General features: G+C 35.2%; 1 protein-coding gene across 1 annotated transcript in view; it reads right to left on the bottom strand.

Annotated features, from left to right (window-relative positions):
* Positions 1–836: 836 nt before the first annotated feature.
* LOC145668156 (uncharacterized) overlaps positions 837–16,745 on the bottom strand; it is a 319,521-nt gene continuing 303,612 nt past the window's right edge. Inside the window, exon 3 of the mRNA XM_081735746.1 lies at positions 837–2,037. The gene's annotated coding sequence lies outside the window, so the exon portion shown is untranslated. The remainder of the gene's footprint in view (positions 2,038–16,745) is intronic.

Here is a 16,745-nt window from a genome sequence, read left to right as displayed (position 1 = left end):
ACACATTTCAACAGAAAAATCTTAATTTGAAGACCGGAAATAATATTTAGTTGTCCTATACAGTAAATGTATTGAAGACACTCTAAGAGAAACATGTAATATTATCAGAATACACAGACCATTAACAATATTGAGTTTGTTTCTGATCTTTGTTTCTTTTTAATCTATAGATTTATAAGGGTAAGTAAATTAAATTTTAATGGTTTGCCTGCTTAGTTAAATGTCCCTTGCTTTCTCAAAATGAATTTAGATTTATACAATAAACTTAACATTTACTTAAATTAATATATAACAGCGTTACAGTGTACATCACGTGAAGAAGTTTGGTTTGGTGCAGTGTATACACAACATGAAAATAGAAGTCCTAATTTGTGCAGTTTTCACTCACTCTCCACTCCCCCACTCAAAAAATTTTAGCAAGACGAATGAAGGCATTTGTATTTACTTTAGTGTTATATTCCACAGACATATTTAGTATTTTTTGCCCCCTGAACATTATACTAACCCGCTAATCTCAACAGCACGGCGGATAGTCTATGAAGCAAAGACAATGTCCATAATTATTCCTATAGGAAAATATGGGTAACTCATTTTTGATTGTCTATATCTTACGATCAACTGGATGTATCAACACGTCCCTCAATGATTCTTAACTTCTGAATCTACGTCATTGCCAAAATTGATGGCAATCCATCAATTAGCTTTTGAGATTTTTTTCTCCCAGAGGGAGACATGGACAGAGTATATATATATATATATATATATATATATATATATATATATATATATATATATATATATATATATATATATATATATATATATATAGTGGCGGATCCAGGTTATGATCAAGGGAGGGGCTAAACCATAGTTTGCCGCTTTATCCAGTGTAAAACAGGATTGAAGTCTATTTTATCCAGTGTATATCTGAGCGTTAACGGGGGGCTATAGCCCCCCCTTGGATCCGCCCTTGTATATATATATTGATAGACTAAACACCTTGAAAATGATTGATAAATATTTTTAAAAAAGTATTTTGTACATATATGTCACAAAATTTAAATTTTACGATGTTAAGAAACATTTAAATGTATTTGAAGAAAACAATTCAGTTAAATAAAACCATTAAAATTCTAGTTTCATTTCTAAGAGGAGAATACTTGCTGATATAACCGTTTCCATATATTATTTTCTGTCATTTGTTCTAGCATAATTGATTACACACTTTGTATCATCCTGTATTCTTATGAATTGACTGACAGGAAACTTTGCCATACAAAGAAACCTTACATCTTCAGTTTTAGCGAACTGCTAAATCTTTCGTAATATGTTGTGATTAATAGTAGATTTGTAAGATATATATGCCTATATGATACAAGAGCTTACAAGAATGTTATCTACTTAAAATCTGTTTGAAACATAATATCGACGCCTAAAGATAGGGAAGTGCATGTTCTTCCTAGGCAACCATGAGCCAATTTAGTGGCAGTCAAGTTTAGCAGCTAGAAATGAATTATTACTTGTTGTCATGTTAAATAAAGCAGAAAAAAAAAGATTGCGTGAAGTATGTTAAGTATCTATGAATACCAAACAAAGAAAATGCAGTACATTTACTATGACAAAACGTACATGTACATGTACAAAACGCTTTAAATATTTTGAAAACTTCACATACACACATAAAAACAACTTGTAATTCCAAGAATTTGAACTTGCATTATACAAAAGTATGCCTTGACTTCTTTCTTCTCTCCATATTAGGAAAAGCTTTTATTTACGTGTTGCACTTTCTAGTCAATCGCCGCATGGATTCCCCACAAGCCCTTATCAGTTCTCCGTCCAGTAGCTAAAAGATACACCGGACAGGCGAATGATAAGGAAACGTGAGAAATGTGGCAACATTGTAAAACAAGAAATTCTTCTTTTCAATAATTATATCACTCTGAGTAGCTGCGTAGCAAAGTTGACTTTGGTGTTCCATATCAAACGAATGATCCGTAGCATACAGAAAAACCCTTCATTAATCAATGATTTAACCTGCAAGTAGAAAATATAATAATTATTTTTTCTTGTGAAATCATGTTTTAAAAATAGTAAATATATAACAAATTAATTATAAATCATGCACAACCTAATAATTTTAGGTGGTTGGTGAACAAAGATCTTTTAACCCTTTCGATATGGGAGTGATACGACATCAATTTCTGTATAACTTTTAGAGAAATCCATTCAGGTATTTGCGTTTTATTGTTAGACATCCAAGCAAATATATCCCGGGCCGCCTCGCTCACAGCGTGGCATATAAACACATAAACCACCAATGCGCCCTTATGGTGTGACATATAAACACATAAAACGTATCTCAATGGTGTGGCATATACACACACAACCCGTAATATGTTCTTAAAGAGTTAATTAAGCACGACTTTAATCTATGGTGTGCAGCGGGCCAAGGGCTCGTGTGGAACAACCAGTTATATATATAAAAATAAATGGAACAAACCCAAGAACAAGATTTCTGAGTTACACAATATCCACAAGAAAATAATATAACCTGAAATTACAGTCATATTAACATCATTTGGTATGAAAGAGCTGAGTCTCTTTCTTGGTGGCCGCTCATTTGGTTCGGATCACATGTTACGTTACATACTGTACATTCAAGTCTCATTGGGGGTTCAAAATGGACAAATAGAAGTCTGAAACAACCAACCAACTTATTATAGATAAAAACTAATTTGACAACTTAAGAAAAGAAAAACAAATTATATTTGAATTTTGGAACAAAATCTTGTTCGAACAGTAGCTACTCTTGAGGGAATCACATCGGTAAAAATAAATAAATAAATAATAGATTTTATCATTACAATCTAAGGGGAAAAAGCTTTATAGAGTTTTAGAAAAGGTGTATACAAAAATTTTACGAGGTAAGTTTTTTTTTTTTCTATAGCCTGTAGCGATACAGTATAATTTTTTTATCAATGTGACTTCCCTCAAAGAGTTCCACTGAGGTCAAATGTTTCGAATAATCATATTTGGATGCACCAATGATTCTTATATACATGTTTATGTCAATTACATAGTGGCGGGTCGATTTTATGGCTGTGAATATCTTGGGGAAAAAAATTAAAAATTTGAGCGTTATCTGGACAAATTTAAAGACAACATGGGGGCATATTCTGAGGAGCAATTATAACTTTGAACAACGCTATCATGGAGCATATAATGAACATATGATTGAAGACTATATTTAGAGCTTCATACGTGAAAGTGATCTGCATTATAGAAGCAAATATAGGAAAACAGCTCATTTCTCAGAGTCTGTCTCATGTTTTTGTATCTGTGTTAGAATATGAGTACATACATAGCCTTTTGTTTATTTTTTTTTAACCAATGTCTTTGCATACGTCATAAAAGCAAGATTCATTTAGAAAATTCCTTCTGCATCCCGCAAAAGCAAACTTTAACGTGAATAATTTATCATTTCCTTATTTCCTCAACATAAGCTTTCAGAAGATAATACTCACTTACCAGGAACAAAATGTGTGTTACATATGTAATTAATGAAAAAAGAACGTAAGAAAATGGGAGAACCCTTAGAAAAAAAAACAGACACGATGCTGTCCATCAAAAACTGACAGGGTCTGAAATCGAACTACAAACCTTTCACACCAGACATGGTGGGTGTCGGATCGATTGTCAATGGTTCATGGGAAATTTTCAAATTATAAGAGGAAATGTATGTAGTCAAACGATGTGTTTCGGTGGATTCTACAGAAATGTGCTACAAATGAAATTTAAAGTGGTCTGTGCTTATATACAAACCTTAATTAATAAAGTATAGATTTTTTTTCGTTTAAATCTTTGAACGATGAAACGTCAAAGAACAAATACGGTAGATCTAAGATAAGAAAGGTAAGGAAATGTATCTACGAAATATATCTATACTTTATTATTGTTACTATTATACAATGTCTTTATAATGTTTGTTTGAGTCAAATCTAGTTAATTAAAATTCACGCAGCTCCATTTTAACTACAATAATGAAATTTTCTTGAAATATGTAGCCTAAACCAGATGCCAATACAATATTTTCAAATAATTTTGTCTATAGCATGTCGTTTTGCTGTAAAATTAGTTAATAAATTATTACAAATGCACAAGGGCGCCCATCAGGGGGGCACGGTGGGGTGCTCACCCCCCTAGAGCAGCGTTTCCCAACCGGTGTGCCGCGGCACACTGGTGTGCCGCGAATGGACCGCTGGTGTGCCGCGAGGAAATCGAAACAAAATTATTAATTCTATAGCAACCAAATTGCAAGACATAGGAAAAATGTATATTTTTGTATTTCACATTACTATGAATTTCTACCATGGAAAAATTACTGTAATTGTAATATATTATTCTACATCTATTACTGTGTAGCAGACAGTATGGAAGCACGTGTACGGTACACGTCAGGTGAAGGTTCGTAGAACACTCATTCGTACGTGAATGACAGAACAACATTTTAAATCAACAGCTGTGTTTTGACTTCGACGCATCGCAAGCTGTGTGATTGCAATAATATGCACCGGTTTTAGTTAAAACAGCAAAGTTAAAAGTACAAGACATTTCTTTGTTCGTTTGTTATTTACTGATCTTTGTTCTTAGTGAAAGGTTGGATACAGTTTTCGAAAAAAAGCGTATTTTTAAAAATCTGAGTCCTATATTTCATTGCAAATGTTTTCTATTTTAAAATTAGAATAAAAAATAAGCATAATGCATTAGCATAGAGGAAAACTAGTGATCGAGCTTTCATCTCTGTGAGAAGGAGATCAGTAATCACAGAAAAAATACCATTGTATGTTTTATTTGCAAATAATAATTATATCTATGAGTGTGCCGCGAGAATTCAAGTTACACCCGTAGTGTGCCGCAAGTTGAAAAAGGTTGGGAAACGCTGCCCTAGAGGAAACTGTACATCAGAATATCGAAAACCCAACAGAATTTTTTCATTAATTACAGCAAAATTTGAACCTATATTTGAAATGTCGCTTATACTTGCCCCCCTTCGAAACCACAACATGGGCGCCCTTGCAAATGCATAATTTTCTTCTAGAAATTTACGACAGAATGCTAGACCCTTTCTATTTCAACTGTGCCCTTGCTGGCGCTGCAGTTGATATGTAATTCCCCGTACTTCTTTTGAAAGAGGAGGGACAAGTTGCTGCGGTCGAGATCTTTCAATTGTTGGATGCGGAAGCGTTGCCACAATGAATTATTTCACTGACTTCGCTGTGCTCTGTCTTGTTAGCCACTCTAAGTAGCCTAAGATCTTCGCTCATCAAGACCAAACGACTGAGTGACAAATTGGCAACACAACGGAGGTCATTCACTTCTTTCCCCTAAGCAAAGGGAGGGTTTCATCAACTAGAGGGCGGCGGGGGGTGGGGCTGAAGTATAATTCGCATATTTTCCGAGGGCACACCAGAACTAGCAGGCTCTAGTTCTGCGGCCTCTAACGGAAAACTTCGGTACTACTCCCTTTTACAAGCATGTGTAGCCAATAGATGGCCTAGAGATAAAAGAACTTGGTTCAACTTACAGATCATATTAGAGCATAACTTTTGGAGCCGTACACTAATGACGAAAATACGTGACTCAACCATATCATTTCAGAAGAGTTCACCCGGGTTGTCTCCTAAAATCATCATTACATCCATTATATGAAATATATGAACAATGAATACTCGAATATTTTACAATTATAACAAATTCTTTAGGGATGCGCACGAGACGAGTCGAGACAGGATTTTCCTGACAAAATTCGAGTCGAGACACGGCTCTTCCAATAGAAAAATATAGGCCTACATTTTTTGAGTCGAGACACCTCGTTTACAGCACATTTTCGAGCCTAGACAGCCACGAATCTTGTCTCATGCGCATCCCTAAAATTCTTAACCTACAATTTAAAACAATATAAGTAAGTGGTAACTAGTATCAAAAACCATTGTCATTAATGTGATTTATTTTATGTAGAAAAGCCGTTGCTATACTATTATCAGTTCTTCTAATTTTTTTGATCCAACTTCCCCAAACGAAAAAAAAAGAAAGTACAGGAGGAGAGGAGAGAAAATGCAATCTTGCTTTGATTCTTAAATAAATATTTGGTTTAAGAAACAAGGAAAAAAGAAAAAAAATGAAAAAGCGGAGGAAATTGTCTATGTGCGAAAGAGTGTATGTGATAGACAGGACGAGAATGGGGGGACACAGAGGGAGGAAAGGAGGTTTGAGGCTGTCAATAAAAGTGTGAAGTTGGCGGCAACGGGCTTTCTGGGTCAAATTCATCAAAAGTCCAATGGCCTGTTTGGCGCGGAAATGGAGTAATAGCGACGCGGCGAGACATCCCGCGAAAGCATTCTGCACTCGTTTTATCGTTGGAAAGTCAATGGACAAAGTGATCAGTGGTGCTAACTCAAGATTATATTGACAAGTAGAGAAATGAAAGGGAAGAAGAAGAAAAGCGGATTTCCTTTGTTAGGCGGGCGGATGAAGACTGTAGTAATAGCTGTAAAAGAACTTTGTCTGACAGAATGGACAAACTTTGGATGAATAGTGTGAAGAATTAGAAAAGAGGTGGTGGATGACCTGCATTGGTATATAAATATTTTGGTTATCGAAAAATTGAAGTGATGAAATCTACGGTGTGGTCTAAAAGTGTGGAGAAACCCAAATAAAAATTGGAACAATGTAAAAGAATATAAAATCAAAGCCTACGGGTATAAAATAAAAGAATACATCAGGATCTCGTTGGCTATCTTGGAAGCTGTATTTCAACCAAAATTCTTAGGAGGCATTATCACTGCGAAATTAAAATACCGCTAATTTTACAGTAATTATGTGATATCTTCAAACAGATAAAAGATAATCGAAATGTGGTACAAGAGCGCCCTAGATAATATTATTTTGCATAAGGGTACCGTTATTACGAGTCACCTAGTAGCCTTCCGTTTGCAGCCATTTAGAAACGCGAAAATAAATGCCGATTATTTGCTAAATCGAAAATAAATGCTAAATGGTTGGAAATCGAAACCAGATAAGTGAGTCGTAAGAACGGTATCTGATGTAAAATAATAAATATTGTCTAGCGAGCTCTTGTCCCACTTTTCGTTTATCTTATTGTCTATTTGAAGATATTACATAATTACTGTAAAAATTATCAGTATTTTAATTTCGCTGTGATGGGGCCTCTTAAATTGGAACAATAAAACATGATACCATTTCTGGTAGCGTGTAGTCTCAGAAATAACTCAGGAGGTGTATCTTCAATTATTACATTTAATCATAATTTCGTTATTAATGCAGAGGAAATATATCTATATCTATATCTATATCTATCTATCTATCTATCTATCTATCTATCTATCTATATATATATATATATATATATATATATATATATATATATATATATATATATATATATATATATATATATATATATATATATATAATATATTGTATCTTTTCGAAAGTACACGCTACTGGACAATACCTGTAGCATTACTCCCTAAATTCAAGATGTTACCGATGTTTTCATAAACAGGGTGGCCCAAAAGTAGGTATACACCTCTGCATTGATCAAGTATAACGTTCTAGTTAATGGGTTTATTTGCTTCTGTTGTTCCGAGCCTAAGGCATGGGTAAAAAGATATTAAGAACAAATAATAATAAAGAAACTAAGTCTACAATAAGAAATACATGAAATACAGTGAGCTGATCAGTACGGGACTGTATACATACTTTTGGGCCATCCTGTATATGTATATATCCTGTATTATTTTCCTCCCTACACAATGTTTGCCTTTTATATAGTAAGTTTTCATTTCATATTTTCTACATCATTCCAAGTGTGTCAATCACTGCATTGAGTGCATGTGAATGTTGTCTTTTCTAGTTTACGCGGCTTATAAATCTACAATGACAATTTAGCGACTTACAAATCTAACGAATTTTGTTCTTCAAACTTGTCCTTCTGTGGCCAAGTACTTCATTCGAAACAGTTTTAATATGTTTCTTGTCTTTCTTTTCGTTTATTTTATGCAGTGGCAGTGGCTGTGTTGATCAAGTACCCTTTCGCAAGTTCCACTTTTACCCCTTGCCCTCGGACAGTTCCAATCTTCTTCCATGTTCTTTAGTTTGCAGAGTTTCCGCTGCAAGTCACAAGTATGCATTGCGGATATGTAGCTTAGCACTAGAATTGCAAGCTAAACGAAATGGGTGTTATTTTTTCTTTCTAAACTTTTAAATTTTCAGAACTTCCAAAAATCGTGTAGGATATAAGACTGACTTCTGGGTGGGCGGAGGGTTGTAATACTGCTACTTAGAGCTACTTTTAAGAGTTCCAAACTCTAGGACGAGTTTTATTTATATATAAAATAAGAAAGTTTCCTCTTCTGGGGGGGGGGCGATAGCCTCAAGCACCCCCCTCCTGGATCCGCTCTTGGAGCAAATACTTTATAATGTTAATTGTGTAGGAAGTATTATGACTTTAAAACAGGGGGTCATTTGGGGCTTCACCGGCAATTGCTGTCCCTAAGAAACATGAAACTTTTACTTCTAACCATGAGTCTTCTTCCCCGCCAAAGCAAAACCTGAAATGACGCTCCTGCTTTAAAATACGAACAAAAGTACAGAGAACAATGGGAAATGATCCCCGAGTTCAAGGACTGAGGGATGCATCCTGTAGACAAAAACATACCTAGATCATATTGATTGTATGTGTAATAGTAGTGGTAGATCTCGACTTCTTTGAAAACACAATAAGCCATATAAATTACATATGAAAGTTTAAACAGTAGCTATATAGAGAGATTTCACGAATAATTTTTTAGCAACTTTTCACCCTAAATTGGAAGTATTTCATTTCTCGTTTAGCGGGTTTTCGTTTCAATGTTTTGGCAACACTGAAGGCTGATTTGATTCTTTAGTAGATAGCGGGTTTTTTTAACTTGATTTTTCAAGTGTCTTCTAATCAATGAATGATTATTAACCAATCCAAGTTCAAACTAGATTTGAGCGGCGTAAAACTATTCTCGTGTTCCATGCCAGAGTAAAAGCAGGGGATCCATTTCTACCTAGATTATTTACTACGACTCCCGATTCGGGTTTAGGCACCATGAATATGCTCCCCGTTCCCTTTTGTGACTGATGCTCATAGTTAACTGAGAAGGGAGCTGTGTTGGCCCAGGAAACCTCAACATTTGGGACGTATTTTCTAGACAAATTATCAGAATCTCTAAAGTATGTTCAGAGGTCGCGGTGGCTCAGTGGTAGAGTGTTCACCTCTGGTGCATAGGGTCCTTGGTTCGATCCCAGCTCGTGTCAAGTGAAATTTGTGGTAGACAAACACCGTGTGTGGGGGTTTTCCTCGGGGTTATCCGGTTTCCTCACACTTTCTTCATTCCACCATTTCTTTCATTCCTCATCATCACCGTCTCCTTTAGCCTAGCCGGCATAACCGTGGGACGTAAAAGTGAAAGATTTCATTTCATTTTCTAAAGTAGGTTCTGATAAATCAGAGCACTCTACTGACTAGGCTTCTAGAGAAGAAATTAAGTGCTGACCAGATTTTAAGCTGCCTCTCTCGTTGCCAGAAACAGAATCAGAAACAGAACCAGTTATAGAGTATGTTGCGCGAAAGTTAGACCAGTTATAAAATATGCTCTGCGAAAAGGAGTAAACAAAACCAGTTACAGAATATGTCCCGCTAAAAGGAGTAAGCAAGACTAGTTATGAAATATGTTCCGCTAAAAGGAGTGAGGTAAACCAATTATAGAATACGTTCCGTAAAAAGGGGTAAGCTAGAAAAGTTAAGTGTTCTTCGAAGTAGCGTCGAATTTCATTTCATTGTACTTCAGTGTGTATGACACAGTCAGGTCCTGTTCAGCACTTTAATTAAAGACTAAAAACATTTCAAAATCTTGTATTGATTTTTTAAATCAACATCCTCTTTTTAATGTTTATTTCTCAAAATATCTCAGTGCCAAAAGTAAATACAGATGATGATGTAAGCGAGGTACACAAAAAGCTTCTACTATGAACAAAAAAAATGATTATTAATTAAAGAAAACATACACATCCATAGCAACATCAGTATTAATTTTCGCTTTCCACGAACTATTGCTTGACACTCTATTCAGTGAAAACGTGTTCCTTCAGTTTACAGTTTTGGATGTCCCACAAAGTGCACCATAAATGTGATAGTGGATCTGAAATGAGCTATAAAGTGCTATTAATATCTCTTAGCAGAGACCGCAAACTATAACCAGGCCATCATATATGGACACAAATGTCTGGGACAAAGGGACTGCGATTGTATAGCTAAAGGACGTTTATGGGAGTTAATTAAATGCAGGTTAATGTCTGATACTAAAGCAAGTTAATCGCTAATGCAAATACTCGTTTGCAGGTTTTTCTTGTTAACATTCTTTGCGTATTTGTTAATATAAATCATTTTCTGTGTAACACTATATAATCATTCAACGTTTCTCTTCTTTTTTTTATTTCTCTCTTCGTAATAATGATTCTTTCTTTTTACAAAAATAGTATTGTCTGTGCACTTTTTTAAAGATGTGATTAATATCACAAGTGGTAATATAAAACATTACATCTCCAAAAAAAAGAAAAAGAAAAAAGAAAAAGACAAAAAGAAAAAAAAAGAAATATATTCAACCAAAGCGCACATACGAACAAAATGATATTACCAATTCTTTGTTTTCAACTAGAAATGAAACAGAATGGGGATAAAGACTGTATTATTCACGAGATACGGTTTTTTTTTTAATCAATTTAACGTCCCACATAAAAGAATTATGTTTCGTAGATTTAAAAAAAAATCGAACGATATATACTGTACATAAATGTAAAAGTTCTGTGTGTTTGTTTCGAATTCATTGTGTCTTTTCAGAACGGGAGTTTAGAACCTTTTCCGTACCAAGGCTGCTATGTGAACTCTCCCACTGAGAATCGAGCCCGGGACATTGTGTACCAAACGTGCACGCGTTAGCTACTAAACCACCGGGAGGACATTCTTCAAAACGGAGGCTATGTGAAATGAAACTCATACGCTATCACTCATAATTTAGAACGCCCGGTAATTAGTAATGAAAGTGAAACTATTGCCTGATTGGTGAATGAAGATAGTAGAAGGAAGCATTAGAATCATGTGGCCATGTTCCTTCTTCTTTTAGCACAAACTCGCATTACCTCGGGTCTACTCTACACTGTTCGCGCAAAAAGGCAAGGCACTGAGATAGCCTTGGTGGCATTTTCTACGTTGCCATCTCTTTCAAAAAGGCAAGCGTTTGATCACTGAGATAGCCTTGGTGGCATTTTCTACGCTGCCATCTCTTTCTTATTTTCAGAAATATTTTTTAAATGTTCTATACATTTCTGTACAATTTAATCTCTTACCTCAGGAATTACTATTTTCAACGAACTTAAAAAGTTCGGTACTGAATTCTCTATTTCTATGTGTGTTTGTTATTTGCGAATTTTTCAATTTTTAATCACTATCTTGAAAGAAGTGATGGCATTTTTCACGTCACTCTAGTCGTTTCCGAGATATTGGCCAAAAAAATGTTCCGATTTCGGGGGATTTAAGGAGCTATTTCGGGAACCGTTAAGTCATAGAGAGATCATATTGGTATTGATCAATACCTAAGAGGATGGTGAACATTTTGGTATCAAATAGTAACTGGTGGTCACTGGTCATATCTGTATTTTCAGTATGTATACGGTGATAAAATGTGACAGCTCAATATAGCTAATTCAATAAATTTCCTAATACGTAGGTTAAAAATATGTAAGTGTATTATCCGTTGAATTTAATCAAAATAAATTTAATATACAATTTCATGTAAATTTCAAAAACGTTAATTCTTTTTTAACTTCGTTCTGGCACTACTCTTCGAGCATTCTCAACTGGTTCTAATTAAGAGGCCTTATCCCGGCGAAATTAAAATACCGCTAATTTTACAGTAATTATGTGATATTTTCCAATAGATAAAGGATAATCGAAATGTGGAACTTGAGCGCCCTAGACAATATCATTTTACATGAGATGCCGTTATCACGACTCACTTATCTGTTTTTGATTTCGAGCCATTTAGAAAATCGGCATTTATTTTTCGCGTTTCTAAATGGCTGCAAACGGAAAGCCACTAGGTGTCTTGTGATAACGGTACCTCATGCAAAATAATATTGTCTAGGGCGCTTTTGTTCCACATTTCAATTATCTTTTATCTATTCGAAGATATCACATAATTACTGTAAAATTAGCGGTATTTTAATTTCACCGGGATGAGGCCTCTTAAGTGTGTTTTGTAAGCAGTACATAAGTTAGTTAGTAGACTCGCTTGAAGTGTAACGTACTTTTTTTTAGCACCCAGACTATACGAGACATGGGCCTACAGCTTAAAATGGCTTCTAAATCCCCCCAGAGCTCCCACCAAGAATCGAACTCGGACTTCCAGCGCCAAAAATGCGTACGCTAACAATACAGTGACGTCACGGTGGCTCAGTGGTAAGTACTCACTTCTGGTGCAATGGATCTCGGTTTCGATCCCAGGACATATAAGTTTGTGTGAGTGGACAACATCGTGCACGTAGGTTTTCTCTGCTTTCCGCATTTTGCTCCCACTTTCTCGTTGCAACCAATTCTTTCAAAATCATTGGCCTTCATTAATCATTTGTATCATTTGCTGAAAGGCATAACCATAGGACGTTATGACTGAAGTTTGATTCAAGTACAGTTTCCAATGAACGGAACATTAAGCAATATTAAGGTTCATAATATATACCGTTTCCCACCACACTATGTCGCCTTTAAGAGAACTGGATTTACAGAATCACGTTCCTGGTCCCGTCCATTATCAACAACAGTAATTAATATATTTTTTTTCGGAAAATAGTTCATTTAAATACAGAAATTTGAAACTGGATGTCCTGTGACGTCACATTTTGGTGCTCGAATTCTCAGTGGATTACCCAGAGAGAGCAAGGAGGAGATAGCAAACCTAGCGTTGATAGAAGACAAGTGTTGTCAGGCAAATATGGTGGAGTTGATGTTTTTTTTGCAGATAACACTAATCATGGCTTCACGACCGATCAAACACTGCCAACATTTCTTTTATTCCATTCCACCTACTTCGTTCCCTCCCTCATCTTTCTTTGTTCAACCTGTTCTCTTCCACCTGGCTCTTGATACTGAAAGCTCGCTCCTACATCATACAACGGTGAATTGGAATTGGCTGTTTAATACCATTTAAATGGATACTATTGGATGAACTGTTCTCAAGGTCCTTCATATACAGGGTGTTACAAAAATTTTGTCACAATATTTTGGGATAGATTCTTCACATCAAAATAAGAAGACAAGTTCATATAGATGTGTGCTCAGAAGTGCATAGTTTTGTAGTAGGGTGCCGACCGAAAACGTGAAGAAATGAACTTTAAAAGTCCATAATTTCACTACTATAGGACCTATCGTAGTCGGGTCAAGATACCACTGAGGAACTAGTATGTGAACTATCCAAATATCCATCTTTCAGAACCTCCGGTATTTGCATAATTATTTTTAGAGAGACTGTTTGGGAGTACTTGATCACTCTCCACCTATCTCTCTAAAAATTGTTGTACAAGTATAGTGGAGCATTCTTTAATATGGATATTTGGATAGTTCACATACCAGTTCCTCAGTGACGTCTTGACCCGATTACGATAAGTCCCATATTAAGAGTCTTCATCCCGGCGAAATTAAAATACCGCTAATTTTACAGTAATTATGTGATATCTTCAAATAGATAAAAGATAATCGAAATGTGGAACAAGAGTGCCCTAGACAATATTATTTTACATGAGAAACCGTTATCACGACTCACTTATCTGCTTTCGATTTCGAGCCATTTTGAAAATCGGCATTTATTTTCGCGTTTCTAAACAGCTGAAAACGGAAAGCCGCTAGGTGACTTGTGATAACGGTACCTCACGCAAAATAATATTGTCCAGGGCGCTCTTGTTCCATGTTTCAATTATTTTTTATCTATTTGATGTTATCACATAATTTCTGTAAAATTAGCGGTATTTTAATTTCGCCGGGATGAAGACTCTTAATAGTGCTGTGAACTTTTAAAAATTCACTTCTTTCATGGTTTCATCACCCTATAACTCCGAAATTATCCACTTCTGAGCACAGGTTCATTATGAACTTTTTTCTTCTTATTTTAATGTCAGGAATCTGTTCTCAAAATACTGCACATTTATGTAACACCTTGTATATGACGTCATCACTGTGTATGTGCATGTAGACTTCTGGAAAAGACATGGAAACGCTTATTAGTGTAGAATTAATTTAATAGTATTTTGCAGTCATTACGACTTAGTAATAGAAAAGAAGGCCCCAAAACAAGACATACATACACTTTCTAATTAATGACTTGGACAAAGAAAAATATTTGTTATGCTTTGATATTACCCAAAAAACTAACTTATAAGTAAAACAAAAGAGCTTACTGAAAAGTACCGTACAGATTTCTTATTTCATATGCTGCAAGAATTAGTATTGCATACGAAAAATATTTCACAAATTTTATAAATGAGACGCCACTATTACCATTTTTAAATCATTCGAAGAACCTGCAATCTTCATTAAATAATAATAATAATAATAATAATAATAATAATAATAATAATAATAATAATAATAATAACAATAATAATCTTGTGATTACATTGCGTTATTTTTATTATCTCGGAAGTTTGTAACAGTTTCTAAGAAGTAACTTCGGTAATCGAACCTGGCACAAAGCTTCAACTGGTGAACAGTGCTCCTGAATGTTCTACAATTGAACATAAGCTTCTCTTTAATAATACTGATATAGACATAGATATTTGTTAATATATTTATATTTATTTACAATATATAGTTCTTGTTACGAATATGTGCATAATTTATTAGGACTGTGTGTGTCAGCGTTACGAGTATACGTGCCACCGTTAGAAGAAAAACATCAGCATATGTGTCACCGTTAGGAGAAGAAAACTAGTATATGTGATACCCGTTAAGAGAAGAAAAACGAGTATATGTGTCACCGTTAGAAAAAAAACTAGTATATGTATTACCCGCTAAGAGAAGAAAAACTGGTATACTTGTCACCGTTAGGAGAAGAAAAACTAGTATATGTGTTACCCGCTAAGAGAAGAAAAACTGGTATACGTGTCACCGTTAGGAGAAGAAAAACGAGTATATGTGTTACTCGTTAAGAGAAGAAAAACTGGTATACGTGTCACCGTTAGGGGAAGAAAAACTAGTATATGTGTTACTCGTTAAGGGAAAAACTGGTATATGTGTCACCGTTAGAAGGAAAACTAGGATAATGTGTTACCCGCTAAGAGAAGAAAAACTGATATACGTGTCACCGTTAGGAGAAGAAAAACGAGTATATGCGTTACCCGTTAAGAGAAGAAAAACTGATATACGTGTCACCGTTAGGAGAAGAAAAAGAGTATATGTGTTACCCGTTAAGAGAAGAAAAGCAAGTATATGTGTCACCGTTAGAAGAAAAACTAGTATAATGTGTTACCCGCCAAGAGAAGAAAAACTGATATACGTGTCACCGTTAGGAGAAGAAAAAGAGTATATGTGTTACCCGTTAAGAGAAGAAAAACTGGTATATGTGTTACCGTTAGGAGAAGAAAAACGAGTATATATGTCACCGTTAGAAGAAAAACTAGTATTAAATGTTACCATTAGAAGAAGAAGATTATACATATATAACCGCTTGCAGGGACATGGGTTTAGAAGTAAATGCAGAGAAAACTAAATACATGGAAGTGCATCGGGACCATAATACGGCAAATTATGGATGCGTTAAAATATTAAATAATACTTTTGATAAAGTTGATAGTTTCAAATATCTAGGATCAATATTAACAGAGGAAAATCATATTCACGAAGAAATTAAATGTCGACTAAAAGCAGGAATTCGTGTTACTATTCGGTTCAAAATCTCTTGTCGTCTCGAATTTGAAGCTTAAAATATACAAAACGATAATCATGCATGTTGTTCTGTATGGTTGCGAAACATGGTCGCTTACTCTGAGAGAAGAACAAACTGAAAGTATTTGAGAACAAGATCCTGAGATGAATATTCGGACCTAAGAGGAACGGGAATGGGGAATGTCGGAAACTTCATAACGAGGAACTACATAATTGTTATGGTTTACCCAACATTGTTACGGGCGTCAAGTCTAGGAGGCTTAGGTGGGCCGGTCATGTAGCTAGGATGGAAGAAAGTAGAAACGCTTTCAAAGTCTTGACTGGAAGACCAATCGGAAAACGACCATTAGGAAGACCTCGGCGCAGATGGGAGGACAATATTAAGATGGATCTCGCAGAGACTGGAATACAAAGTAGAAACTGGATACAGTTAGCTAAGGATAGAAGTCAGTGGAGAGCTTTTCTGAATGCGGGATTGAACCTCCGGGTTCCATAGGCCATAGAGTGAGTGAGTAAGTGATATATATATATGTCACCGTTAGGAAAAAAAAAACAATCTGCTGCTTGTCAGTTTTTCTTTCACATATACAGTAAATACACGTCTATAAATAAATAAATAAATAATATGTTCCAGTAGATTTTTTTAAAAAATCAATTATTAGTATAACGAACCATGTGCTGCTGCCCCCCTCACAAAATTAGT

This window comes from Thermobia domestica, chromosome 13 (assembly GCF_964235325.1).
Source record: "Thermobia domestica chromosome 13, izTheDome1.hap1.1, whole genome shotgun sequence".
Taxonomy (NCBI): domain Eukaryota; kingdom Metazoa; phylum Arthropoda; class Insecta; order Zygentoma; family Lepismatidae; genus Thermobia; species Thermobia domestica.
The sequence above is the reverse complement of the archived record's forward strand: the minus strand, read 5'-3'. Positions and strand labels throughout refer to the sequence as shown.